This window comes from Ostrea edulis, chromosome 1 (genome assembly GCF_947568905.1).
Source record: "Ostrea edulis chromosome 1, xbOstEdul1.1, whole genome shotgun sequence".
Classification (NCBI taxonomy): domain Eukaryota; kingdom Metazoa; phylum Mollusca; class Bivalvia; order Ostreida; family Ostreidae; genus Ostrea; species Ostrea edulis.
The window spans coordinates 3709434-3734624 of NC_079164.1; the positions used below are offsets into that span (position 1 = coordinate 3709434).

The 25191-nt window shown below is 36.1% G+C and overlaps 2 long non-coding RNA genes across 2 annotated transcripts; both read left to right on the plus strand.

The window, feature by feature from the left end:
* The first annotated feature begins 6491 nt into the window (after positions 1-6491).
* LOC125664440 (uncharacterized) lies at positions 6492-9178 on the plus strand. Its single transcript, XR_007365897.2, has 3 exons — positions 6492-6610; positions 8790-8903; positions 9111-9178. It is a non-coding gene; the product is annotated as an uncharacterized LOC125664440 (long non-coding RNA).
* Positions 9179-14846: 5668 nt separating this feature from the next.
* On the plus strand, positions 14847-17670 carry LOC125664439 (uncharacterized). The gene is made up of 3 exons (XR_007365896.2): positions 14847-15627; positions 17170-17283; positions 17557-17670. It is a non-coding gene; the product is annotated as an uncharacterized LOC125664439 (long non-coding RNA).
* Positions 17671-25191: the final 7521 nt, after the last annotated feature.

A 25191-nucleotide genomic window follows, 5' to 3' on the forward strand; every position in this document is an offset into this window, starting at 1 on the left:
TGGGAAGTTGACAATAGAGAAGCTGAAATCATCCCGTTTGTCATAAAGTTGAGTTGTCAGTTTGCCATTAATGTCTACTTTCAATAAAATATCCAAGTATGAAGCAGAAGTGGACGACTCTGTGGTGTCCTTTATTTCGAGTTCACAGGGATATATGAAATCAACATATGAATGAAAGCTATTATTGTTAATAGATAAAACGTCGTCGATATATCAAAATGTCGAATTGAAGGCCACAGCAAGAGATTTTTTCTTCTCACGTAGAAGTTCTTGAATAAATTCTGCTTCATATGAATATAGAAACAGGTCAACTAACAAAGGAACACAATTCGTGCCAATGTATGATAAAAATAGTAGTGGGCGGAGGACCATTTCATGGGGTACTCCGGATGTAACAGGTGTTGTTGATGAGAAATGGCCCTTCACCAATACTCGTTGCATTCGGCCACACAAGAAACTCCAGGTCTAATTGAGCAGGCAACCTTGTACACCGTTACGGTCGAAGTTGGTGAGCAACCTCTCATAAGGGACCTTGTCAAATACTTTCAAGAAATCTAACAGCACTGCATTGATCTGTGTGAATTGTTTTGAATGATGGGGAATGTCTGAAAATTATTTTAATGAATTTGCCGTTGGTGGGGGTAAAAAAAGGGGGGTGGAGATGGAGTCTGACTGACGGAAAGGGTCGACGTGTGTTTTGACGATGGCTGTTTCTTGAGAATCGTGAATCGCCAATGGTATTTTTAAAATTATTATGTCTGATATCCAATCTATAATCATATATAACTTGGTATGATTTACATGTATCATCAATGCATACTATGCTCTGTCAGCAAAGAGGGAGGGCATGATACCCCCTTTAATCCACTACTGGACTTACTGTCCTGAACGTCATGTCTGGGTTTTAATTTTTGGTACTTCATCAACAGATGCCGACGACTGAATGTGAGTAAAAATCCTCGAAGGGACATAAATGAAATAAACAAAAACAAGGAAATCAGTTCCATGTCTACGTTTCGTTAGTCAACTCTCTCAATAAAAGCATAAAGTTATACAAGTTCTGTTCAATTACGCCACTAATACGCCGGTTTCGAGACATGTCCGAATTACCTGGTATCATCCTTTGTGGCGTACATAGGAAGGCGCGAAACAGTTTGTTTACATGTTGAATAAGTGAATCTGCTTAGTACGTTTTTAACGCGCAGTTTTGTCATACGAATTCGACCGATGCACAAATCAAATGAATGATAAGTATTCAGGGAGTAAGTAAATAATCGAATTTTTATTACATGTATATAACGTTATTGCGTTGCCCGTACGTTTCACGTCCAGGATATTACATACAAATATGGCATAATGGTTTTATTTTTCCCCTTTTGTAAAATATTTCTTTCGATAGTATTTTTATTTCCTTCATTTATATATTGAAAGAGAAGCCGCTTTCAGTACGTTTTATCGTCGGTGGCCTCGTGGTTAGGCCTTCAGACTCTCGACCGAAAGGTTGTGGGTTCGAGTCCTGACGCGGCAAGACCGACGTTGTGTCCTTGGGAAAGGCACTTTACATGCATTTCCTCACTCCACCCAAGTGTAAAAGGGTTACCTGGCTATAGACAGTGAAATACACTGTATATTGTTAGAATGTTAGTGCTCTAGCGCTTGTAATGGCAGCTTGCACTGTATGCTTCCTAGGAGTCTGAGAAAGTTCTAGATTGATATAAGGTCTGCCGGGGTAATAATGCAATGTAAAGCGCTTTGAGCAGCATACGCTGGACAAAGCGCTATATAAAACCAATCATTATTATTATCATCATTCCTCACTGACGTAGGTCCACTGTATCCCAGTTAGGCTTTCAAAAATCCACTAAATGCACCCCCTACACAAAAGAGCTCATATCTCGAAACTGGCACATTAAGCAACAGTAGTGATAAAACACCTTTTAATCTCGTCCGAGCATGGCACGCAGAGTGACCCAAAAGTTTAAAAAAATTACGATAACATTTCGATTTCATTTTTACTTAGGGCAAACGTTTATCAATTTGTCATTCTCCGCATACACAAAACCACTTATATTATGCTTGGTACTGATATAAAACGCTCCGTATTGAAAACAAGACAGCTGTACCGACAATTGTAAGTCCACCGCACCAAAAGGAAGTATTATTGAGCTACATTTTATTTTTCATTTCGTGGTGATTTCTATGAATAGGACAATTACGTGTTCTTTATCTATTCATTATGAAAAGTGGCGATAACGAACAGGATCAATCTCAAGAAAGGCGAAGATAAAGAACAGTGATCAATGCCATAACTCTTACAAGCAATACAAAACAGAGAGTTGGGCAAACACGGATCCCTGGATATACGAGAGGTGGGATCAGGTGCCTAGGAGGAGTAAGCATCCCCTGTCGACCGGTCACACCCACCGTGAGCCTTATATCTTGATCCGTAGTCAAAATCAGTGCGCCACGAACAGCCTAACAATCGGCATGAAACACATGAGACAGCATTTGTCTAATTGTTTACCATCAACAGTATACCCCTATCAACCCTATCATGTCTCTTCGTTGTCCTGGGTTGGTAACCTGAGTTGCTATCCATTTTTGTCCGCCGTCGTGTGTAAACTGTTCACGTTTTCAACTCATTAATCACTTGAACAATTTCAAAAAGCAGATAGTATTATAGCTGGCCATATAGCTTGAAATGTTTGAATGGTTGAAAAGTACAGCATAGCAAAACTAATACAAAAACAGTCATGGAATCACCCAACAGTAGAATTTCACCTGTTGACATTAAATTTCACTTTCTCTGTCATTATCAAATCTGAACCAATAAATCAATAGCTTTATCAAGCTGAGATTTAATACGATGTTCATAAAAACAAGAATTAATATCATAGATATCGGAGTCGGTATCTTAACAATATTTAATCAGAGACACCCTCAATGTGGCAAACCGTAGAAATAAATTAATTCAACCATGTGCTACACTCATCAATTGATAGCACAGTATATAGTATGTTGACAATACTTGTTATGTTGGTTACAGCTCATCACAAAATGTCCCGTAACTGTTCCGAAACGTGTGGGTATGAGCGATATGTTTGTGTGAAAACACAGACACCGATTTTTATCCATTAATAAAATGTAGTGTCTTTATTATTTTATAGATGTTACTTGGCAATAAAGTATTTCAACAAATGAAACAAACCCGTCTAAATACTCTATTATTACACTGATTCTGACTACGGATAACTCCGTTTACCCGATCAAGATAGAGGGCTCATGGTGGGTGTGTTCGGTCGACAGGGGATACTAATTTCTCAAGCACCTGATCCCACCTCTGGTATATTAAGGGATCCGTGTTTGCCCAACTCTCTATTTTGTGTTCCTTCTAGGAGTTATGATATTATTCACGGTTCGGTATTTTTCACCTTTCTGTTAGATAGAGACATATTTTATGACTTCTCCGCGATCGTACTATGGTTTTGCTCTCTGTGTTCTGCTTATCCATCATTTACATCGATAACTGATACTCTTATTTCACTGTCCTAAAATGGAGTCATTTATGCTGCGAACATGACATGCAACAAATAAAGGCACTGCGATAAAAAGGGTCGTTCTTGTTTATGAATATAAAAACGATAATCGTATTAGTTATATTTATGACGAATCCCGAAATGCTTATCAATCAGCCACCTCTTCAAATCTGACTCTGAGCGGCTTCAAGTATTGAAAATTAAATATTCAATGCTTGGATAAAGTGACATATCCCAACCAAAACTACTTTGAATGACGTTATTTATCCACCAGATTTGTCTTTTCTGTATATTAAAATTACCAGTACAGATTTCACGACATATACAAAAGAGCATCCGAAGCTGATTCCATCTCTGGTGTGTTTTGGTATCCGTGTCAAAGGATTTATAAGATTGGCCACTTCTCGTTATATTTACCTTTAAATACACGTATTAAATGATGTGATCTTGAAATTTTATGCATTTTAAGGACAAAACACCCCCTTCCCTTATTGCATGATTTCAGGATAGACTGCTATATAAATACATCTAAGTTTTGTGTCGTAACATTTTTCATATTTGATTACGATGACACCTTTGGAGATCTTGAGAAAAATATCATACCTGTACATATTGATCTAAATAGTCGGACAAAAAGCTTCAATATATATTCGCATTATTTAAATTATTCGGATACCAAAACTTGAAAATATTGAAGTCAATTGCGAACACTTTTAAACCTGTTCTTTTTTATGATTACTTGCAGATAACTCTAATTCACAAACCTTCTGTTTGTTATAGAATTCATCCACTTTAAATTCAATTCTTAGCATTTTGAATATATTCCATTGCTAAAATAAATAAAGAAATCATTATGTTTACGAATGCATAAAATATTTGTAATGTGCCGTAAGCAAAGCATTAAACTAGGGTAATAAATGAAGAAATCATTATGTTTACGAATGCATAAAATATTTGTAATGTGCCGTAAGCATTAAACTAGGGTAATAAATGAAGAAATCATTATGTTTACGAATGCATAAAATATTTGTAATGTGCCGTAAGCATTAAACTAGGGTACTTGCACACTTGTATCCAACATTATTGTTTCACACAATTAATATTCTCCTTTCAGTTTAAAATCCACCTGAAATAATGAAAAGCTAAGCTTAAATATCAAATAACAAAAACAAGAATCTACAGTACAAATATCAGAGTCACTATCATTGTGATGCATACTAGGAAACGCTTTACTATGGCGAATACTTTATGAAAATGCGCACCTACATTAAAATATTTCAAACAAGTGCTAACCGAATCAACTGGTACCATTGTATATAATGTGTTGACGAACAGATTGATATTGGGCAAGGCCCCGGTTCAGCTCATCAAAATGGCCCTCAATTCCCAATGCAATATATGTTTAAATGACATGATAGATGATGACAGTCAATCGGTGAGCTATGAACTGCGAAGATGTAAGCATAGATTTCATTTACAGTGTATCGTTAAATGGCTTAATACGCAGACCCTTAACAGTTATACAAGTACGTTTAATAGGCGATGTCCGTATTGCAGATCTCTTGTTACAGATCAGACAGAGATATATTCCATGTATCGACGTTTGTACAAGATAAGCTGACGGGACAATGTCTAACCATTTTCGCATTTATTTGGTTCTTTCTATGTTTTACTTGTCAATTTTCTTGCATATTCAGATTTTTTGAAGACATTCACATCCAAATGCCCATCCGTTAATAGACGCTGGTGAGGGAGCGATCGCTACCCATAGAAGATAACGAACAGTTATCAACCTCATAACACCTATAGAGGTGAAGATAACGAACAGTGATCAACCTCATAACTTTTATAAAGGTGAACATAACGAACAGTGACCAATCTCATAACTCCTATATGTATGTCAGTGGGTCGAATGAATATGAGTTACTGTACCTGTGCTGGATTCCTACACTACATAAAAACCATTACAAAGATATATTGCTGGATCCAGTAATTTCGCCAAAGGCATTATTAGTGAAATAAAATTAGTTGCTTTTATTTTTCTGTTGCTAAAATGCAAAAAAGAGCTTTAAAATTTTACCAACAGGGTACACGCGAGTTGATGATCGCGATTAGACTCATTTTTACACACTATGAACAATATTCTCGTTAGAAAACAGTACAGGCATAGCCTTCATTCAGGATGTAGGATATGGCTGTCCACTTCTCTGAATACAGTAATAGTTGTATATTTCATAGAGGTAATTTTTCAACCTTTAGTAGTTATGGAGAAACAGAAAAACGTCGCCGAAAACTCGCTCTTTTTTAATCTTCGAGATAACCCATGCCTTTCAACAAAATCCGCCTTATCAATGTTGTATAAATTATTTTCGTGAATTTATCTAATATTCTACCACTATGTACTCCATGCTATCTTTTTAAATGATTAAACTCAATGCCAAATGCATAACAAAGGTAGTAAATCTATTGTACAACCAATGGCAAATTGCGAATGCACTGCCATTCCCGTACATATGCCGTTGAGGTGGAATAGAAATGACGCTTTGTGTATACATGTGACAGTCAGAGTAGAAAAATAAATAATATACCATAATATACCATTAAATTATGCAGATCCCAGGCTTTTAACCCAGTTCCGTTTGATGGAGTTTAAACACGCGGCATATTTCGGCCAAAAATGTACCTTGTCCTTTCCATGAAATTGATATATTTCATGTATTTGTGTTTAATGTATATCGTGGAAAAACCCAACAGTACAGATGTTTTTTTCCGGATTTATTTTGTGTATTTATTCACCTTAATGCGCTTGTAATATCACAAGAGAACAATTTCAAATGACGTTCTACAAGATTTCTAATTCCGTGTAACAAGGAAACATAAGTAATGTTATGACATGGACAAGTAAACATTGTTTATAAATTTAACAATTCCAGGAAATTCCAAAGAAAAAATATTCAAATACAGGTCAGAGATTTGTAAGACCGTATACCTAAAAGACAGCACTATGAAGTGGACCTGTGTGTTGCTGCTTGTTGGTCTGATGGCTTTGACAGTTACAGCGCAGAGTGGTGCTAGTAAGTACATCTTATAATTATTTGATGTAGGTATACACAACTTAAAATCATTTCATTTATTTCATGCAGGTAAGCACAACTTGGACTTCATGCATGAACAAGTGAAGATAATTATAAACAATGGTCAACTTCATACATCCTGTAAAGATTATAAAATTCGAAATGGGGCAAACACAGACCCCTGGATACCCCAGAGTGGCATCAGATACCTGGGAGGAACTACTGCCACTCGAATTCAAGAAATGGGTGCAGTTAATGTCCCCATGAAATGACAAACATATGACAATCAGTGGAAATGGGATTTATATAGTAATATAAAATTGGTACATTTTAGAATAAATTTATAATGACCGAAGAAAGTCGCTTAAGTTCGTGTAAAAATTCATTGCTCAATTCAATGTTCGTTACAGTTGATATTTTGATATTAACATTTACAGTTTATATAGTTTCTTAAACTAGATTATGTTTGTCGTAAAAAAGTGGTAAAAAAACACCCCAACACTTAATTGTGAAATTAATTTCGATATAAAAAGTTCAAAATGTTACTATTTGCGATAGTTACACTGGACGTGAACATGTACAATATGTGGGTATCAATATACCTACCAAGCTGTCATTCATCGGATTGTTTCTTGTAACCAAGCTGTCAATCATCGTATGTTTCTTCACCATATAACCGAAAAATTATTGAGTGTGGCGGAAAACATCAAAACAATCAATCAAACTTATAACCAAGCTGTCAATCATCGTATGTTTCCTGTAACCAAGCTGTCAATCATCGTAAGTTTCTTGTAACCAAGCTGTCAATCATCGTAAGTTTCTTGTAACCAAGCTGTCAATCATCGTATGTTTCTTGTAACCAAGCTGTCAATCATCGTATGTTTCTTCACCATGTAAAACTTATACGGTACCAATTTTGATGCACCAGATGCGCATATCGACAAATAATGTCTCTTCAGTGATGCTCAACCGAAATGTTTGAAATCCGAAATAACTATGAAGTTTTAGAGCTAAATATAGCCAAAAACAACGTGCCAAAAAGTGGAGCCAAATTCGTCCAAGGATAAGAGCTATGCATGAAGGAGATAATCCTTAATTTTGAAATGATTTTCTAAATTTTATAACAGCAATTAAATATACATCCGTATTTTCAAGCTAGTAACGAAGTACTTAGCTACTGGGCTGTAGAGACCCTGAGCGACTAACAGTCCACAAGCAGAGGCCTAGACCCAGTGGTCATAATGTAAAACTTATACGGTACCAATTTTAATGCACCAGATGCGCATTTCGACAAATAATGTCTATAACCGAAACATTTTTGAGTGTGGCGGAAAACATCAAAACAATCAATCAAACTTATAACCAAGCTGTCAATCATCGTATGTTTCTTGTAACCAAATTGTGGTTTTAAAGCACTGCAGTCTGCATCTAATAAATCTATGGCGAACCGTAAGCATATCATTTGATGCTTTTTATATGATATCACCCACTGTCAGGTAATGTCTCCCGTTGTTAGATACTATCACCCACTGTCAGGTAATGTCTCCCGTTGTTAGATACTATCACCCACTGTCAGGTAATGTCTCCCGTTGTTAGATACTATCACCCACTGTCAGGTAATGTCTCCCGTTGTTAGATACTATCACTCACTGTCAGGTAATGTCTCCCGTTGTTAGATACTATCACCCACTGTCAGGTAATGTCTCCCGTTGTTAGATACTATCACTCACTGTCGGGTAATGTCTCCCGTTGTTAGATACTATCACCCACTGTCGGGTAATGTCTCCCGTTGTTAGATACTATCACCTGGGGGTTGTGGCTTTTACTCCCAAAGGAAAAATGTGTTTTAAAACATTTCTCGGCCAATCATGTTCGAATGTTTTGTAGAAATGTATGACGGTACATATTAAGAACACAGTTTCAGAGTAACACTATACGATTAGAAATTAGTTTTATAATGATAACATATATCCAGCTCTTTAGTTACAGTGTTGTATGAAATGATGGAATACTAAACAAATTTAAATATGAAAGGTGAAGGTAACAAACAGTGATCGATCAATAACTCAAAAAAGGAATATAAAATAGAGTGCTGGGCAAAACACGAATTAAATAAAAGTATACTAAACAAAAGATGAACTCTGAAGTATACTAAATATATTTGAATGTTTTTGTTCAGGCTCTGGAAGGACATATCCTTTAACCTGGCCTTTAATGTGCTGTGTTTGCATTAGGGCTCCCTGTCCCTGCATTCCCCCTCACCACCCTATTTGTAGGTGGCTGGACTAATCCTGTAAGTATGCTTCATTCAGTGGTAGCAGTGCATTAATAAACATATCTTTTAATTCAAACTAAAATAGTTGACATTTTCGCTTAAATAAAACAGGAAACTACAACTTTAAAGAAATCGTTTCAACGGTGTTTGAAACATCAACATACAGATGTACGTAGATTATGTGATCTAATTCATAATTTTATATTTCTTTTTATTTATTTACAGGAACATCAAGGAAAAACGAAATGATAACAATTTTGGGTTCCTTTCAAATAAAATGAAATTGTATCATTTGCTGTATGATTTAAACCTATAGGTGACTCTTACTCCACAATCAAGGTCCGGTTCTATGAATTTGTATACTGTGCTTAAGGGTTCCTATAATACATTATGGAATCATTTTGTTTGCAGTAACATTTTGAAATATACCGCCCTACTATACATATACATTTTGATTTTAGCATAAAGTACGAAAACTAAAGATAGGGAATTGATTGTGGGTAGTGCGGTATAAATATTTTTTTGCACACAACCCTTGCAGTTATGAAACAACATCTTAAAAAACCCAACAATTCTTTGTGCTTATATTTACATTTAATAGTTTTAATGTGTTATTAACAGGTGGTATGAAACGTATCCAAACTTGTAAATTGTCGGTATTGGACGAGTGTAGATGTTAAGGGAGTAAATCCTATGTACATCTCGCCAAAGAACAGTGGAAGTGATCTTAATCACTAGCTATATCATCGATGGATATGCACGGTTGATACGGTTTCCTCCTCCCTCTCCATAACCTATTCATCATTCATACCATTTCCCTTGTTCTCATGAAGAACTACTTAAATAATATTTACTGTCAAATCAAATTAATTGTTGCAAAAAGGAATTCGTCCTCTTTTTGACGGTAGCATTCCTTAAGCCTTGAATTCACAACAAAACTGTCATCGAACCGCTCAGTTTTGTGTATTGTCGCTGTATGTTTAACAACACTATGAAAAGTAGCGGATTTAGGAACTAATTTTATTCATATTGCAATATTATCTAACGAAATTGTGTAGAAACGGGACTTAATGATTGGATAAAATCATTTTAGGTCTTCCCTGAGCGACCAATAGAATTGCCTCATTAATTTTGCACGAGAACGAGCTGATTGGCTTGAACACATTTATGGATGATGGAGAGAGAGGAAGGAAGCGTAATCAGTTGTGGGTATCCGACGATGCAGGTTTCAGATCTACACTGATCTATTTATATTACATTAGGTTCGATGACCAGTATTTCGTTTGATGATCATATATTCATTCAATGAATCCTCAACGAAGGATGATAACGGTACATATGAACGATAATTATTTTGCTGGAGTAGCGTAGTGGCTGTTCTGGCCTTCTGTAATGTAAAACAAAAAACATTAATAAGGAACACAGTTAATACTGTAGGGTTTCTTTCTTCATCTAAACAGATGAACGCTATGGATCTTTCTTCCACAGATCTATAACAAATTACAACATTCTTTTTTTCTTTTCATGAAAATGGACTAACTCAAGGAATTTTTCTGTAACACTTAACTAAATCATGTGGTAAAATGTCTATTATTATTGGTACATTCTTACAACTGCTCTGGAGAGGTTTAGTGTTGTTAAAAACATTGCTTCTTCCTCTGATGATACGTAACTTGTACCCAGGATGTAGACTATGGTTGTCATGAAGATGATTACATGTATGTCCCTTTCGCACACTATCTCTGTTGTAAGTAATTTTTTAAGTCGAAATTATTTACAATAAACAAGTAACATGAGCTAAAAAGCTCTTTAACCGACTTTTGTTGGAATATATATACTCCTCCTAGGCACCTGATTTTGACTGCGGATAACTCCGTTTACCTAATCAGGATATAGGGCTCACGGCGGGTGTGACCGGTTGACAGGGGATGCTTACTCCTCCTAGGCACCTGATCCCACCTCTGGTGTGTCCAGGGGTCCGTGTTTGCCCAACTATCTATTTTGTATTGCTTGTAGGAGTTATGAGATTGATCACTGTTCCTTATCCTCACTTTCAATGGATACATCTATAGGCTCAAAAAGATAGAGACAGTACTCATACGGTTAAAATTGTCATCGATAATAGACAGGATGTTTAATAGTGAAAATGTGCGGATAACGAACAGTGATCAATCTCATTACTTCTTTAAGGAATGCAAATCTAAAAGTTGCGTAAACACGAACCCCTGGATATACCAGAGGTGGGATCAGACAAACACGGACCCCTGGATTTACCAGAGGTGGGATCAGACAAACACGGACCCCTGGATATACCAGAGGTGGGATCAGACAAACACGGACCCCTGGATATACCAGAGGTGGGATCAAACAAACACGGACCCCTGGATATACCAGAGGTGGGATCAGACAAACACGGACCCCTGGATACATCAGAGGTGGGATCAGACAAACACGGATCCCTGGATATACCAGCGGTGGGATCACGTGTCTGGTAATGTAATATTTCTGTGTGTCTACCTGTTCGTGGAGCAGCACCTTGAATAAAGGATAAAAAGAGGAGAAATGTGGAATAAAAAGCTTGTATTTGTAATGTCTTTAGATAGTTTTAATGAAGATAATTCTTCTTTGAAAACACTAAAGATTTTGTAGAATGCCGTAATCTTCAGTTGATATGTCGGAAGTCGTAACAAATGATTGATATGAATGTTCAACACACTTTAGAGAGACTGTTAAGCTAAAGATATGAGAAGGTATGAGAATTTATTCGATTTGGGGTATAGAAATGATTGGGAATACACAATGTGGATAAATCTGGTTATTTCATGCAGCTTATTTCATATCTTTATTTCATTTCCTGAGAACGATAACTCTTATTCGTATTTAGTTACAAATGCACCGCACGTTCATATTTCTGATAAATGCAAGATCTATAGTAAACAAATATGAAAGATTATCTGCGTGTTGGGAAGAACTTTATATGTTTTCTTGAAATATCTAACGTTTTCCGATAACCATGATGGATGTGTAGGTTTGTAGAGTTTAGTATCACTGCTGATAAAGGTCGTAATTCATGCAGAGTTTGTTATCATGTCCGGCGGTTCAAAGAAAATTTCTAAACTGAAAGATGTAAAAGTTTCCCGTTTCACAAGCTTGTGTCATATGACGTCAGACATTATGCAAATCAATTGTGGGTTCATGAAATGAATTGTTATCATACTCGAATTTGAAAAAAACCCCGCTACTCTGTTTTCTTATATCACGAAAAAAGAAATTTGATATAGATATGGTAAGTATATGAATTTCTAACGCTCTGAACATTTGTAAATTCGCACGAAAATGACAACATCAATTTTCCTATTGCAGATTTATTTGATCATTTTAGATGAACCGGATGAATAATAATAATAACTCCGCAAACAATACTAAATTAAGAGAAGGCTAAACACGAACCTGGACACATCAGAGGTTTACCAGTTCCCACAGTCAATACAATATATACATGAATGAATGAATTAAAACAGAAATAAATCAAATAGATATAGTTCAGTGACGACCCCGTCATCTACAATTCATTCATCTGTCACCACCAGACGCAGTACATCTTGGAATGGGTTTTTCACAAAATGGTCTTCAGTGTCGATACATGTCTTTCAGAGGATATTATAAGTCCATCGCTCAGACAATATTTTGTATTAAAGCAGGTATATACCGTCAACATGTTTAATTTTGTTTGGAACAATTTCGCTATTTTTGTTGAAAACATGCTAACTTATTTAAACTTTAACACAGTTACAATGCACATGCTATTTATATACCATTCGTTTGATGAAACGTGCCGTCAGTAATACATATTCATAAAGATCTATCTACTCAGTGATCTGTAAAATTTGTTTTATGAAAGCCTTATTCATGCTTTAAGCTTTATTTTGTTGTCAGTTTGTCAATAACAATCGCAAAGAAATTCGACATACCACTGGAAACAAGGATTTTGCCGTCACCGTGCTCGATGTTCAAAGGGAACATCAGGACAAGAAATTCTTCAATCTGCTACAAATAACCATACAAAAGTAGCATGGAATAGTTTCGCACTATATAACACTCAGTAAAAAATAAAAATACCCCATATTTGAAGTGATATTAGATGTGTGAAAATGTATAAGGTAATTTTATGATACATGTCAAATGTAGATGAGTGTTTAATAAAAATGTTGATATACAACGTGTAGGTGTCACCATGATTCCTAGCATATAGATGGGCGCAGATACGAAACTAAGACACGTGGTCAGTTGCTGAGGAATTTCCGATGAAAACATGCATGGTCTAGCAAAAGGTCTGTGGCTGAGAGATTCCATCTGAAAGGTAGATTTTTAAGAAGGGCAGACAGGGCTCTTGATTGTGCACAGTGTCTAAATCCCCTCCCTTGGTACTGTGATGGTGTGGGGTGTTGCAGATTAGCCCAAATGAGAAAAAAATCGAAGCAAGAAAGGGGCACCTGCTCAGAGCATGTTTTGTGCACCAGCACCAATATGTATAGAGTACATGTAATTTAGGGTAATAATTTATTAACTACCTCAACATGAAATGCAAGTATTGACATAAACGGAAAATATGATTTTTCATTAGTCTGTCATAATCTGACATGTTTGTGTAGCAATATTCCATTATCACCTGCATATGGTGTTTATATGTCTCAACTTATTCGATATGCAAGAGCTTGTTCTGGGTATAGTCGGTTTTTAAATCGAGGTGGGCTGCTGACAGGCAGGTTGATGGTGCGGGGAGTTCAACAGTCTCGATTGAAGTCAGCATTTCGCAGGTTCTATGGTCGTTATAACGATCTAGTTCGTCAATACAACCTTGAATTGGGTCAAATGCTGTCTGACGTGTTTCATACCGATTGTTAAGCCGTTCTTGGCACACTGATTTTGACTGCGGATAACTCCGTTTACCTGATCAGGATATATGGCTCACGGCGGGTGTGACCGGTGAACAGGGGATGCTTACTCGTCCTAGGCACCTGATCCCACCTCTGGTGTGTTCAGGGGTCAGTGTTTGCCCAACTATCTATTTTTTATTACTCAATGTAGGAGTTATGAGATTGATCACTGTTCGTTATTTTCACCTTGCATGTATACCCCCTACCTACATATTTCAGAATTTAAAAAACTGTCCCTTGCCACCTGGAATCTGTACGGAAGAGCATCAGTCACGTGATAGTACAGTGATTAGTAAATTGAAATCTCTCGGGAAAACAAATTCATGGCTTGATAAGCGGCCCAGGTGTTGTATCGCCTACAGGAGGGTGTGGATGCTTATATAGCGCAGGTGGATTTACAGATGTCTAAAATGACATTAAATGTGACAAGGAAGGGTCTCATATCAGCTGAAATTCGTAAATCATCCTGCATTTTCTCGTGTTAAGGTAGCTCATTACACCAACATTTTATTTTGTGGCTCGTTAAAACACATCTTACGAAGTATGATTTCACCATTGAAATCAATAGTCATGTCACGCATCAAATCTTAGCAAAATGTGGACTCTAGAATATCTTATTTGCAAACAAAACATCCTTTATATTATTGTGGAAAAAATGGGGGGAAATCATTTAAAATAATTGAGAGATTGTATTACTTTTTCGATGGTAAAATAACGCTTCTTGCGAGTCATTAAATAAAATTTTAGAGCAATGAACCACTTTGATAGAAATAATAATAGTATTAAATTGAATTTAACTATTTTGATTGTAATCACTCTTAATCATATTGAACTGAAGTCATGCATTCATTAACTTTGATTCAAGTCTTAACACCTTTGACACAAAGGTACATAGTCACCTGTCAGGTAAACTGTAACTTGAAATAATCCCTAAACTAATGAAAACAAACACAATATATTCCAGATATACATGTACATTTATTAGGTTAAATTAAAGTATAAACATCTACGAACAGCAGTTAAATTGCATTATATTACATTGTATGAGATTTTACCAGCGTACTCTAATGTACTCTAGCGTGCTCTGCTTAGTAGGACCGAGGTTAAATCCTTTTTTCATCTGTGTTATTGATTGTTTGAATCAGAATTTCCTCGACATTTTCCATCTTTAAAAGTGGACTGAAACCCCATTTGTGGTACAATATTTGATGCTTACAAAATGATTTATGGTTACAAGTATTTTATGCAAAAATACACAGTCAACATCCATATAAAAATACTACCTACCTATCTAGTGGAAATATTGACGGTCGAATTAGGGGTAAAATGCAAACAATACTTTATTCAAAATGAATATGATCGGGCAACAGGCACAGCTTATTTTAACCCTCTCACTAAACACATGTATTTATTTATGGCCAAAAGTATTTCAAATTGCATAAGCAATATTACGAAATTCAAACTTTCATACAATAACAGTAATAGATCAATTACAAGAAATATGACACTTGATTTTCAGTCCTTTTGTAGATTACGTGTTTTGAATTATTTAACGACGTTCCCTCCTTAAAAGCTGGTACGATTTGTTTTAATTATATGTAAATTTAATTTTATCACAATTACAGATTAACGTTCTTTCTCAATTTTGTTCATCATAATTTCAGGAAATTCCACAGAAAACCTATTTAAATACAAGTAAGAGATTTGTAGGAACGTATAGCTAAAATACAACATGATGAAGTGGACCTGTGTGTTGTTGCTTGTTGCTTTGGTGGCTTTGACACTCATAGAACATAGTGATGCAAGTAAGTACGACTTAGAATTAGTTTAGTTAATAAATGCAGGTATACACAACTTATAATCATTCTAGGTATTTCATTAAGACATACACAAGTTAGGATTAATTTAGTTATTTTATATGGGGATGTATATACGATTTAGAAGTATTTTGATCTAGGTATACAAAAGCTAGATTTAATTTATTTATTCCATGCAGGTAAGGGCAAAGTAGAATTATTTTATTTATTTCATATAGGTGTATGCACAACGTATAATTATTTGAGGTATTACAAACATGAAGTGAAGATAAGGAACAGTAATCAATCTTATAAATTCTGTAAAGAATACAAAACTAAGAGTAGGGAGTCACGGACCCATGGTCACGCCACATATGGGATCAGGTGTCTAGGAGGAATAAGCATCTCCTATCGACCGTTTACACCCGTCGTGAGCCCTATATCTTGATCAGGTAAACAGAGTAATCCGTAGGTAAATCAGTATGTAAACAGCGACTTCACATGTTGCCTAACAGTAAGTATAAAACACGTCAAACACCATTCGTCAGATTGCATTTGACCCAATGATGGGTTGTATTTGCAAATACGATCTTTATAACGACCATAGAATTTGGGAGATGGGAAATTTGGGAAATGTTGACTTAAAACGAGACTGTTGATACCCCTGTAACATCCAATTTATTTGTCAATAGCGCTAGCTTACCTCGATTTATGAAACACCATTAGCATCTCATTACCCGCAATTCAACACACACACACACACACACACACACACACACACACACACACACACACACACACACACACACACACACACACACACACTCTCTCTCTCTCTCTCTCGGGAATTTGTTTTAGTAAATCTCGTATCTGAAATAAATGATTGATTAGAAATCTGATACTATCACAATATTAAGTATTAGAACTGAAGGTAAACAATATAAAAGTAAAACAATATACATTCATTCCAAACCACAGAAAAAATGGAATTAAATATCTAAATGGAAAAGTTAAGATAACGAATACATTGATTGATTGGTTGATTTGTTTTTACGTCCCGTCGACAATTTTTCACTCATATTGAGACGTCACTAGCTGTAGATGAAGTACCACAAATTTAGAACTATACCTAGCACTCAGGGCCGTAATAGTGAGAGTTCTCTATCGTGCCAACGCCTGTCGCGACACGGAACCTCCGTTTTTAAGGTCATATCAGAAAGACCCGTGATTCTCATTTCTAAATGCTGAGCGTTTGGCAAAGGAGGAATCATTACCTATGTTAACGTCTTAGGTATTACAAACATAAAGTGAAGATAAGGAACAGTGACCAATCTTATAACCATGGCACGAGCGGGGCTCGAACTCACGACCTCCCGGTTACGAAGCGAACCACAAGATCAAACACGGGGCCCTGGGCACACCAAACACAGAAATGTGTTCATACACAGAAATCCGTCATTAACAGGAGGGGTTTCTTAAGAATTCTTGTTTACTTATTCGGGTCTGAATTACAATACCTTAACTGACTATGTTTTGATTGTTTTTGTTCAGGCTATGGACGGAGATATCCTACACCCTGGCCTTTGGAATGCTGTGTGTGTGTCACGACTCCCTGTCACTGCCTTCCCCCTAATCACCCTTATTGTAGGTGGCAGAACCAATATTGTAAGTATACTTCATCAAGTACCAACAGTGCTTTAATTAACATATTTTGAAATTCATACAAATATGGTTGGCATTTTCATTTAGGTAAAATAGGAAAGATACATTTGTAACTTTCATATCTTTTAATGTACACAAATATGGTCGGCATTTTCCCTTTAAACAGAATAGGAAATATCCGATTGTATAAAATTTATTAGATAATATTTGAAACGTTAACGGATGTAGTCTCTGTAGATTAATTCATACTAACTGTGCATTTACTTTTATTTACAGGACCATAACGGAACAACGAAATGAAGACAAAATGAAATGGCCAAAAATGGTATCTTTTGCTGTATGTCTGAAACCTAGAAAGAATGTTTACTTCAAAATAAATTCTTCATTTTTGTTCTTGTGCCATATGTTCAGATCAAAATGTATACATTTGAGTGGCAGGGTAGTATAAAAGGTGAAGATAACGAACAGTGATCAATCTCATAACTCCCATAAACAATAAAAAAAATAGAGAACTGGGCAAACTCTAAGACCCTGACACACCAGAGGTGGGATCAGGTGCCAAGGAGGAGTGAACATCTCCTGTCGACCGGTCATACCCGCTTTGATCCCTATATCTTTATCAGATCAAAGGAGTTATCCGGAGACAAAATATTTGTGCCAATAACGGCCTAACAATCGGTATGAAACACGTCAGACAGTATTTGCCCTAAATATAGGTTGTATTGGCAAAGTAGATCGTTATAACGACCATATAATTTGCGAAATGAGAATTCTAACAAAGTATACATTCACGAGTAGGGCAAACAGGCACCCCTATGTACACCAAAGGTGGGATCAGGTGTCTAGAAGGAGTAGGCATCCCCTGTCGACCGGTAACACCTGCCATCCTTCCTATATCTTTATCATGTAAAGGGAGTAATCTGCAATCAAAATCATTATGTAAATAACAGCGTAATAATTGGTATGAAACACATGAGACCATGAGACAGCATTTACCCCAATGAACAGGTTGTATTTGGGAATTAAATCTTGGTAACGACTACAGAATTCGCAAAAGGTTGACTTAAATTGAGAATGTTGAGACTCCTGTATCATCAAGTTACTTGTACGTAGCTGTCCTTGATTTAAAAATTCATCATACACAGAACATGTTCTAGCGTATCGAATCAGATGAGAGACATTAACACGATATGTAGATGATAATGGAATAAATACTACGGATTACTTCTTTATCTGATTGAGATATAGGGCTCACTGTGGGTGTGACCGGTCAACAGGGGATGCTTATTCTCCTAGGCACTTAATCCCCCCTCTGATATATGCGTTGGTCCGTGTTTGCTCAGCTCTTAATTTTGTAGTCTTTGTAATGAGATTGATCAGTGTTGGTTAGTTTCACATTTTGATAAATATGAGAATGTAACGATTCAGAAGCTGAAATCATCTTGTTTGTCATCAAGTTTAGTTGTTAGTTTGCCGTTAACATCTTTGTTCATTAAGATTTTCTAGTATGAAGTGGAAATGCAAGCTGAAAATTAAAATTTAGACCTTTAGTATAGCTTGGAATCAGGCATGATACCACTTGTAATGTTCAGGTCACACATTCTTACGGACGGTAACACTGTGCATCCGTCTATCTAAACATGAATATGACGAACAGAGATCAATCCCATAATTCCTATAAAGAATATAAAATTAACAGTAGTACAATCACGGACTCCTTGACACACATGAAGTAACATAATTTTTTAATCACATTGAAATGAAAAACCGAAGATAACAAATAGAGATCAATGTCATCTCTTTATAATGAATACAATTTTAAGAGAATACATATGCCAGAAGTGGTGTTAATCAAATGTGGATTCTAAAAAATTCTAAAGAACTTTTAGTAAACTTGAAATCGCAAAACTTTTCCCAAATCAATAACATTAAAACCTATGACTTTTCAACACTATACACGACCATTCCTCACGATAAATTAAAGTCTGGACTTTTTGACATCATAGATAGTTGCTTCTTCAACAAAAACGGAAAACGGAAATATTCATATTTAGTGATCAGTCATTCAAAAACTTACTTTGTTAAACACCACTCTGATTACACGCACAAGTACTCTGAAGTTGAAATACAAAATATGCAAGAGTTACTCATTGAAAATATCTTCGTGGTCTTTGGTGATCAGGTCTTCCAACAGTCTATTGGAATTCCCATGAGCACGAATTGTGCTCCTTTGTTAGCTGACCTGTTTCTATATTCATATGAAGCAGAATTTATTCAAAACCTTCTACGCGAGAAGAAAAAATCTCTCGCGTTGGCCTTCAATTCGACATTTAGATACATCGATGACGTTTTGTCTATTAACAATGATAGCTTTCATTCGTATGTCGATTTGATATATCCCTATGAGCTCGAAATAAAGGACACCACAGAGTCGTCCACTTCTGCTTCATACTTAGATATTTTATTGAACGTAGACATTAAGAGCAAACTGAGAACTCAACTATATGACAAACAGGATGATTTCAGCTTCTCCATTGTCAACTTCCCATATTTATGTAGCGATATTCCATTATCACCTGCATAAGGTGTTTATATCTCTCAATTGATTCGATATGCAAGAGCTTGTTCAGCGTAGAGTCAGTTTTTAAATCGAGGTTAGCTACTGACAAATAGGTTGATGGTACAAGGTTTCAACAGTCTCGATTGAAGTCAGCATTTCGCAAATTCTATTGTCGTTATAACGATCTAGTTCAATACAACCTCGCATTGGGTCAAATGCTGTCTGACGTGTTTCATACCGATTGTTAGGCCGTTCTTGGCACTCTGATTTTGACTGCGGATGACTCCGTTTACCTGATGAAGATATAGGGCTGAGGGAGGGTGTGACCGGTCAACAAGGGATGCTTACTCCTCCTAGGCACCTGATCCCACCTCTGGTGTGTCCAGGGATCCGTGTTTGCCCAACTATCTATTTTGTATTGCGTATAAGAGTTATGAGATTGATCACTGTTTGTTTAGTTTTAAAGAAATCAATTTCCCAAACATCCTATATGATATGCTTTGAAATGTGAAATTGATGGCTGATGGTACTTATGTTCGATATATAATCGATATTTCATGTACCATAACTTTTCAAAAGAATTAAGGCCAGCGGATACATTTATGACAAACAGGATGATTTCAGCTTCTCCATCGTCAACTTCCCACATTTATGTAGCAACATTACATTATCACCTGCATATGGTGTTTATATATCTCAACTGATTCGATATGCAAGAGCTTGTTCTGGGTATAGTCAGTTTTTAAATCGAGGTAAGCTACTGACAAACAAGTTGATGGTACAGGGATTTCAACAGTATCCATTGAATTCAGCATTTCGCAAATTCTATGCTCGTTATAACGATCTAGTTCGTCAATACAACCTCGCATTGGGTCAAATGCTGTCTGACGTGTTTCATGCCGATTGTTAAGCCGTTCTTGGCACACTGATTTGACTGTGGATAACTCCGTTTACCTGATCAGGATATTGGGCTCACGGCGGGTGTGACCGGTCAACAGGGGATGCTTACTGCTCATAGGCACCTGATCCCACCTCTGGTGTGTCCAGGGGTCCGTGTTTGCCCAACTATCTATTTTGTATTGCTTGTAGGAGTTATGAGATTGATCACTGTTCGTTATCTTCACCTTGCATTTAACAATTCCAAGAAAAAAACATCTGTATGTAAAACTTATACGGTACCAATTTTGATGCACCAGATGCGTATTTCGACAAACAATGTCTCTTCAGTGATGCTCAACCGAAATGTTTGAAATCCAGAATAACTATGAAGTTTTAGATATAAATATATATGTATCAAAGGAATTTTTCAATAATGTACATGTACAAACTCATATCTTCATTAAATTTGAGAGGGGGATTTTCGAGGATTTCATTTCTTATACGCTCATCAGATACGGTGGATCGCATTATGATACAGCTTTTTGCTTTTGTCCATCTGTCAACAACTTGTGAGCCACATGAAACAGTATCTATAAGATCATTAACTCTGGTACACATGTTTCTACTGAATGGAGAAAGAAGATACAGTTTTTCAAAATCATAGGTTAGAGGTAACTTACATGGCTAAAAGTAGATAGAAACAGAAATGATAAGGCAAGTATAACCAACTTAATACGCATAGTTTGCCAATACAACCTATTATTTGGTCAAATGCTGTCTGACGTGTTTCATACCGATTTTATAATACCGTTCTTGGTACACTGATTTTGACTACGGATTACACCGTTTATCTGATCAGGATATATTGCTCGCGGCAGGTATGACCGATCCACATGGAGATGTTTACTTCTCCTATGCACCTAATCCCACCTCTGGTATAACCAAAGGATCTGTGTTTGCCCCACGTTTCATTTTGTATGGCTTGTAAGAGTTATAAGATTGATCGCTGTTTGTTATGTTCACCTTTTATGCGCCCTTCATCGATCAATGGCTTGTGAAAGTAGTGTTATATATTATTAAAGACTCAACTTTTAGGGGCCAAATTTATTCATCATGGACAACATTTAAACCCAAGTTGACAAATTCCCGCTTCTTATATGTTTTAGGCACCATTGTCCAAATGTAGCGAGGAAAGCGAATACGAAATAGGCAATTGTGAGTAAATTATATTAATATTCAATACAGTATATTCATGAATGAAAAATAAATCAAATATATATAGTTCAGTGACGAGCCCCGCCATCGACAATTCATTCATCTGTCACCACCAGACGCAGTACATCTTGGAATGGGTTTTTCACAAAATGGTCTTCAGTGTCGATACAAGTCTTTCAGAAGAAATTGTTGCTCAAACAATATTTGTATGAAAGCAGGTGAATACCGTTGACATATTTAATTTCCTTTAGAATAATTTTGCTGTTTATGTTGTAAACACCCTCACTTGCTTCAGCTATGATACTGTTACAACACACACGCTATTTATAGATTAGTTGTTCGATGAGGCATGCTGTTGGTAATACCCATTCATTAACGAATCTTTATTCAATGATATGTCTAACAGTGGGTCATTACATTGTTTCACGAAAGCCTTATCATGGTCAAAGCTTTATTTCGTAAACAATTTTTCAATGAATTTACACAGAAATCCGACATACTGTTGGAAACATGGATCTTGCCGTTGCCATGCTCGATATTCAAAGGGAACATCAGGATATGAAATTCTTCAATATGTTACATGAATACCAAATACAAACAATAATTACATCCCCCAAGCTGTACGGAAGACCATCAACCACGTGACCGTATACTTAACAGTATATTGAAAGCCCAGGTGTGATATCACCTGAAGAATGGCGTGTATACTTGCACAGCGCAGGTGGATTTATGGTTGTGTTAAAATGACATTAAATGTAACAAGGATGGGTCTCTTCTCAGCGGCATGATCTGCATTTTGTCGTGTTAAGGTAGCTCATTACATCAATAATTTATTCAATGGCTCGTTAAATTACATGTTTGAATTTACTATCGAAATCAAAATCCATATGATGGATCAAATCACAGTAATATTTGGACTCCAGAATCTCTTATATGCAAACAATACACCCTTTTATCAGTGTGGAAAAAATCAGAAAACATCCTATAATTCAATTGAGGCTTGTATTACTTTTTCGATGCTTAAACAAGCCATCAAATGAAAGGCAAAGATTACGAACAGTGATCAATCTTATAACTCTTATAAGGAATACAAAATGTAGACGAACCCCTGCACATACCAGAGTTCGGTTTACGTGCCTAGGAGGAGCGAGAATCCCCTGTCGATCAGTCGCACCCTGTGAGCCCGATAAGATAAGTCGACCGTTGAATTAAAACCACAAAATTAGATTTTGATTGAACCACCTTTTAGGAATACAAACATTACGTGAAAGAAATGGAAGTTTAGTGTAATGAGGCACTTTGATAAAAATATCTATTGTCTTAAAACGAATTTCACGATTTTGATAGTAATCATTCTTAATTAAACTGAAGTTATGCATTTATTAACTTTGATTCAAGTCTTTAAACATTTAACACTAAAGTACATAGTCAGCCGTCAGGCAAAATCGTTCCTTGTTCTTTGTTATTGATTATCAGAATCAGAATTTCCTCAACATCTTCCATCTTTAAAAGTGGATTGATACCCCATTTGTAGTACAACATTCAATGGTAAATAATACATGTTATAAATTAAATTTCATAAAATATTTTTGTGTTCTTGATGAACATTGTTAAATGTATAGCTGACTTGAGGTTGACATCTTATGTATGTAGACTTAATCCGTGTTACAGTGTACAATCAATGTCCGTTTTTTCGAAAACTGGTTAACTTTAACATTGTGGTTGATCTTATCATAGTGTTAATCCACAACTAAGTGATCAGCTAGACCAATAGTTAATTTCTGTTTTTTAAAAGCAATTTAACAGAGTGGTTAGCTACCATTATGTTAACCGAGTTCACCATTTCGCAAATTCTTTGGTCGTTATAACGATCTAGTTCGTCAATACAACCAATCATTGGGTCAAATGCTGTCTGACGTGTTTCATACCGATTGTTAGGCCGTTCTTGGCACACTGATTTTGACTGCGGATAACTTCGTTTACCTGATCAGTGTGTTACCGATCGACAGGGAATGCTTACTCCTCCTAGGCACCTGATTCCACCTCTGGTATGTCCATGGGTCCGTGTTTGCCCAACTCGCTATTTTGTTTTGCGTATAGGAGTTATGAGATTGATTATTGTTCGTTATCTTCACCTTTCATGCTAATCATTTAATTACCTATAATGCACATTTACTTTCTTTGTACACAAGAAGAAGTCAGGGTTAAAACAAATATTTCAAGTTCTTTGTGGGGGATAGCTGTTGAAATGTTCATGTATTTGTTAGTTTTAGATATACAAGGCCGGTGTGAGCGGTCGACAGGGGATGTTTACTCCTTCTAGGCACCTGATCCCACCTCTGGTATATCTAGGGATCCGTTTTTGCCCAACTGTCTATTTTGTATTGCTTATAGGAGTTATGAGACTGATCACTACTCGTTATCTTCATGACAGTAACTGTGGATCATACATTTATTCTCGTACAAATGCATTCACTAGTCTATTAAATTTCAATAATCATAAAGGTATATAATATTATAGGTCGAAGTCTAGTTGAGAAAAACGGTGTTTAAGTTTTAGAAAGCAGGCTCTTTGCATAGTTTATCAAAGTGAGGAGTATGCAAGGACTGGGACAAACTTCCATCTCAATTGTCTGAAAGAATTTGTCAAGCTAACACAAAATAATATACACCCCCCTAAAATGAGTTTTCTCTCCGGGCCTAACCTCAAATCCTAATTTAGATGATGGGGATGGAGGCAAAGGTGAATCTTTTATCATTACAATATATTCAACTGCCAATGAATAGTGCTTCGATATGAAAAAGTGGGGGAGGGTTGTGTGTCAGACTTTGCATGAAAAATTAACTGTAAACGTACGCTGTCGGAGGGGGGGGGGGTTACATGTCTTGAAAATCAATTCAACAATTAAAAAAATATGGTTTTCTACATTGTTTGATTTATAATCGGACAAAATTTTTGAAAGGGGTTTAACGGCAATGCTATAAAATATGTAAATTTTCTTCTATATTGTTCTCTTAATCTGTATATTTTTTTTTTTATCAAAACAGTTAACATATTTATGAAGAAAATGATAAATAACCTCTTAATAGTATGTTCCCATATCTCATATATCTTTAACACTTCATAATCACCTCTTGCAAGAAGGAAGAGGTCCTAAGGACCAATTCTATCCCTGATCCCCACGGGACTAGTCTAAGCATTATTCTGGTATAAATATTTGATACAAATGAATCTGAAAAGGTATCCGACCTTGTCA